Source organism: Callospermophilus lateralis, unplaced genomic scaffold (assembly GCF_048772815.1).
Source record: "Callospermophilus lateralis isolate mCalLat2 unplaced genomic scaffold, mCalLat2.hap1 Scaffold_137, whole genome shotgun sequence".
Taxonomy (NCBI): domain Eukaryota; kingdom Metazoa; phylum Chordata; class Mammalia; order Rodentia; family Sciuridae; genus Callospermophilus; species Callospermophilus lateralis.
In genome coordinates, this window is record NW_027512527.1 from 285,962 (window position 1) to 291,961 (window position 6,000).

The 6,000-nt window shown below is 43.4% G+C and overlaps 1 pseudogene; it reads right to left on the bottom strand.

Moving 5' to 3' along the window:
• The window catches only part of LOC143387462 (E3 ubiquitin-protein ligase Mdm2-like), a 34,998-nt pseudogene extending 31,642 nt beyond the window's left edge, over window positions 1-3,356 (bottom strand).
• Between the last annotated feature and the right edge of the window lie 2,644 nt (window positions 3,357-6,000).

A 6,000-nucleotide genomic window follows, 5' to 3' on the forward strand; every position in this document is an offset into this window, starting at 1 on the left:
ACACTACTTGATTTTTTTTCACAAACATTAGACTGCCTATTTAGTCCCCTCAAACAAGAAACATCAAAATAAAAATCTCAAAGTTTTCTCTGAAGTAATTACCAAACTGCTTCTCTGAAATCTTACTCAATTGATTAATAAATTCAATTATTCCTAATTCATCCTTTGTGTCCATATGCTCAACCAGTCTACTAGCCAGTTACAGAAATAAGATTTCTAGAACATATATCAACTATTTTTGTTTTAGTATTTGTACCCATATTCTTCTTTGGGTAACTGCAATTTCCTCTGGGTTATCTCCCTACTTCAAAACCAAATCTGACTCCAAAGTATTTCCTCCCCCAAACCCATAATAGGTACTACAGCAAACTCTCCCCCTTATTGATCAATACTTTGTTCTAAGAGTGAGATAAATGTCTAAATTCTGAATTTCTTAGCTTTCTTAGATTGTGTTAATGATGTGGCCCTTTCAAATATGTTTTTTTTTTCAGAGAAAAGAAAATACCAAACCAAGGGATCCATATTCTAGTTTCAAGCATGCAACCTATCCTAAATTCTACTATAAGATTATTTGGTATTTAATAATAAGTGGATTCTGGCATCACTTTTAAAACTTATTTAACCTCCCATATCAACAAATCTCTTTTATATTGATACATATGAAAAGTGCCCATATATCACTAAAAGGTACTCACAGGGTCAGGAGAGTTTCCCACTTTTACTGGTTGTTGAGGTCCATGTAAGCAGAAGGCCTCTGCAGTCAAGCAGCTCTTAACACCAGGCTCTGCCCACTGGTATTCCAGCAGAGTGCAGAAGCTGAGTCTATTTTCTCTTGCAGGGTTCAGTATGTTCTGAATCCAAATAGCTACATGCAGCTCTGAAAACACCACAGCATCTTGCCACTTAAGTGTGCTTAGCTAGTGATATATACCTCTTGGTCAACAATATTGGTCCACATTTAATAAGAGTTTGGAGAAAGCACCAATGTTATTGTTCCAAATTTATGCTAATGGTAGTTTACAAATATACACACATTATCGGATAGCACTTGAGTCTGAAACTTTAGCTTTGCCCTTATTTCCATTTTCCCTGCAGGAGGCATGGCAGCAGTGACAGGTCAGTATGCCCTTACTCCCTTGACCCTGGCCTGCACCTTCATGATATTGTTGGCTACATTGCCTACCCCCACCCTTTCCAATCCAGTACAATGAGAACCACCCTGGAAGAGCATTCTAAGAAATAAGCCAGGAACAGAACAAAAGGGTTGAATGTTTCCTATGACATGAAAGATGTTGCTAAAATAAAGGGCCCCATACCCCTGCCACCACTGTCTCAGTTGCTTGCTTTGTGGGTAGGTCCCTCTGCACCTGGGCTCCAGAAACACCATAGCCTCCCTACAAAACATGCAGAACACCTTGGTATTTTTCCTCCAGTTGGAACCATACAGTGAAGATGGAGGACTCTGAGCAACTGGTGCAGAGAGCCCAACTGGCTGATCAGGGGGAGCCCTCCAAAGATGTTGCCCTGGCCACAAAGAATGAGACAGAGCTCAATGAGCCACTGTCCAATGAAGAACAATATTTTCTCTCTGTGGCTTACAAGTATGCTATTGAACATGCCATTCCTTCTGGAGGATCATCAGTAGCATTGAGCAGAAAACATCTGCAGAGAGCAAACAGAAGATAATACAGATGGAAAGTATGGCAGCATAGTGTCTGTAGGGCTAGTGGCTGACATACTCTAAGAATAGAAGAACAGACAGAAACTTCTATTCATCATCTTCTGACCCTTCTAGAACCACCTCATCCAGCTGATTTCTCCTGGAGAAGAGGACAGCTTCTCCCATTATGTTGATAACTCTCCCCTCAAGAGAACCAGAAAGTGCCAGTATGGTCAACACAGAGGTGCTGGTCCCTGTCCTTTAAGTTCTCACCTCAACTCTCACTTAATCTAATCAAGACAGCAGCTTGTGGGAATTTGGATCAGTTCTTTCATTTGACTCCTCTCTCCTCCTACAATTCTTCCTGGTCTTTGGCTGGGTCAAGGTCAAAGGCAGTCAAGCTTGGTCAAGGGCTCAGACCATTTCTCTCTTCCCTTGGCCTTGGCATGGGCCACAGGCCTGAATGCAAGATGCACATGTACCTTTAACTTGCTGGATGAACTCAGGAAGGGTGGTTCTCCTCTAGCCTTAGTCTTGGCACATGTGAAGTGTGGAACACAAAAAAATACCACCTTACAGGGGTCCTCGAGGATTACATGGGATTGAAGTGGGAAAACAGGGGTTACCATGCAGTGATAATTGATGGGCTTGGGTCTTGTGGAGAGAGATACAGCCTAGGTCCATGCACATTTTAAAATTATCCTTTTCAGGGTTGAAGGGTTGTCACATGGGAGTGTATATTTAGGTGTGTGGGATAGCTCAGGCTGGTTCTCAGTTGCAATGGTGAGTCTCAGGGAGTGCACACACACAAATACATGCAAACATACTCATGTGCACCTGGGGGCTTAACTGTCTACGTGGATTCCTGTGTCTTTTGTCTCCACCTTGGCAGGTGCCTTTTTTTTGACCCATTTGCTTCTGCTGATAAGAAAGTTCAGCATGGGTTCTATCTCTCTGAGCAGTTCATTTTGATTCTGGCTATCCTGAGTGCCAAACTTTCTACTTTTCATGGCAGGGTCTCAGCTTGGGGGCATGGGGGCCAGGCCATAGGCTTGGGATACAGAGTTAGCTTCCTGCCCATTATCTTGGGCATGTTAAGGCACAAACCTGGGACCTGTAGCCTCACCCACTGCCAGCAGCTGCTCTTTGCTGAGTGTTGACTGCTAGGACAGATCAACAGCTTTGGTGGGAATACCCAGGGGTTGTCATCTGGATAGTCTTGGGGGTTGCATCTCCAGTGAAAATGGTATTCAGGTACATGGAAAGCCTCTTAGGACCTCTCGGAATAGGCAATTCCCCTGAACACTTTCAGGGAACTGTCATAGCTTAGGTCCACCAAGGACCATCCATTGACCTAGAGAATTATGTCTCTATTCTTCAGTTCCCCCTTGAATCAGGTCCAAAATGATAACAGGTGACTTGAAGACCTGCTCATTCATCAGAAGCCCCAGACTCCTAGCTTTATGTTTGAAAACGTGAACAGAGCTGACATTACGGTGGACCTACTGAACCCTGAACATACAATCTTCCAATGTGTCTAGCATTCAAAGGTCCTTCCTGAAGATCTCAAAACTTATTGAGCCAAGGAGGGGCCAGAATTCAGCTTTACTGAGAGAGGAGCTGGAAAGACCTGAATAGAGAGGTTTCAGCTATTACTGTGTCTGAGGTCAAGTCTGCCTCACCTTTTCATTGCCATGTGGCCATCAGTGGAATGATTTCATGTGTCTGTCTCCCTATTTGTTCTCTGAGTAAGCAAGAGCTGATAGCAGACATCAGAAGAGCAGTGGGACATGTCCCTGAGCCACAGGTCAGGCAGGCCAGGGAGAAGAGTCTGGGACATGTGTCTAGAGATGATGTGTAATCAATGTGGGCTCTTTTCTGGGCATCTTGACCACCAGCAGACAGGATCTGGGATTTTCAGAGCTGAAGAGAAGAAACAAGGGCACAGAATGCAGAAGAGAAAGATAAAAGATTGAAGGGGACCATCCCACACTATCTTCTAAATGAAAGTGGAAATGCAGATAAATTGTCAAATCTAGCTCAAGACACTTGGAGCTTTGAAGTCAACCTAGAAATGCAGCCTTCGTCCTCAAGGGGACAGCTCCCTGGTTAGCTTTAAGCTTTCCAGTTTCACCTAAAAATAGACATTCTAAGCAATCCAAGGGTCTCCTTGGGGAAATCAGGAACAATCAGAAAGCAAATGTGAAGAATCACAGGATCTTTCTTATCTTTGTCCCACCACAGAAGCTGTCATTTCAACTTGTCATCTGGCTTTCAGGTGTGTATGTTTTGAAAACTTTCCATGCACAGCTCAGGACCTCAGTTGGCATGGCTCCTTGAACTCCTCATTCCAGCCATTCCACAAACTCCTACCACAAGCCCGCCAGAAGAAGAAGGCCACCTTTCCATGGATCCAGGAAGAACAGATGCCAACCAACATGTATGACCATTTTTATAATTATTAGTTTGTTTCAAGTTAAAAAATATAGACTTGGCCATATTAAAAATATGATTAACACCAAGACACAGGTCCACTCAAAACTTTGGAAGGTGTTTGTGCCCCACAGACCATCTGAAACTCGGATGAAAAAAAAACATAAGTATGGCCTTTGAAATCCAGATGGAAAAACATAAGAATGGTCTTTGATCAATGAATGCTTGCTGATTGAAGAAGAAAAGCCCCAAAGAGTAAATATGACAATACTTATTGCATTTATGCTCTTAACATGCATATTTTTCTCTTTTGATCCTCATAAAAACTCCTCAATAGACAGGTAAACCAAAGCCAGAGAGAAATTCAGATCTTTGTTCAAGACTACTCAGGCAAGAGTGGTGGAGGGAGGATTTGAAATTGGATCAGCCCCACTCTGGAGTCTAAGTTTTGAAACTTGCATGTTAATCATTTTAGATTTAGCCTCTAATTATTCTCAGGTCCCACTTTTTCTCTTTAAAACACTGGAAATTTCCAAGTTATGGATTCCCCTTGCTCAGCAATCTCAGGTGTGGCTAGGGTACCAAGGGCTGGAGATGCTGTGGTTCAGTTGAGGCATATGCAATTGTGTACACAGTGGGATGTGTCTGTGGGTAACTGTGTCCATGTGTGTTATGGTTTAGAGTTGAGGTGTCCCCCAAAACCTCATGCGTGAGACAATGCAAGAAGATTCAGAAGTGTACTGATTGGGTTATGAAATCCTTAACCAAATTGGTGCCTTAATCCTCTGCTGGGTATTAACTGGGAGGTAACTGTAGATAGGAAGGGTTTAGTTAGAGAAGGTGAGTCATGGGTAGCATGCTTTTGGGGTTTATATTTTGTTCTTGGTCATTTTAGCTGTCTTTGCTTCCTAGTGCCATGTCCTGAGCTGTTTTTCCTCTGGCAATCCTTCCACCATGATGTTTTGCCCAATTTTGGGCCCAGAATAATGGAATTGGCCATCTATGGACTGAAACTATGAAACCCTGAATACCAAATAAACTTTTCCTCCTCTAAAGTTGCTCTTGCCAGGTCTTTTTGTCACAGTGGTGGAAAAAGCTCAAAATAGTGTTTCTGACAGGTCTGGGCTGGGGCAGGTGATCTGTGGGTGGAAGGTGGTAAAGGGAAGTGTGGGGGAATCAGAGAACTTTTTTCATCTCTTTACTCTCTTTTCAAGTTCCATCTCCATTTCCATGTCAGCACTTCTTTCTGCCAGTTTCCTCACCACAATTTAGTATAGAGGGAGCTCCCATCTGCCACATCTAACAAACTGACACTCCCTTGGTTCCCTTTTAATGACTTCCCAGGGTCACACCAGGGCTAAGGTAATGATCTTTTATAGCTTCTGAGAGCAGGAGGTGGATTCAGAGACCCTCAACACTCAAAGGAGATGCCCTCCAATGGGGCCCCTTGAGGTACTAGCATATCTGATAACCCCAGTATGAGTGAGAAGTAATGAATACCCAGCCCGACCCAGGCTGCCTCCTCCATCTGGTGTCACTCTGCATGTGCTTCTCTATGTTCATGCATTGTCCTCATGCTGTGTCATTTATTTGCTGTGTGTGGCCTGTTAACCAGTTGAGTGTCTTTCAGCCTCTTGCTGCCAGAAGTTGTGGTTTTCAGGAAAGACCACCAGAGTCTCTGTGCCCTCTGTGAACTTCCTCATCAGGAGGGTCCCTCACCCTCTCTCACTTCTTGAGTTCTCCAGAAGCCTGTTTTATTTTTCTGGGAACCAAATCCAGGCAGGATGCTTGCTGCTTAGTTGAAACAGCTGTCTCTACAGCTGGGAACTCCAGAATGCTCAGGTGTCCATATTCAATTCTGGGCTTTATTCTTTAAGGAAAAAAGAAACTTGAAGGTAAGGTTTTTT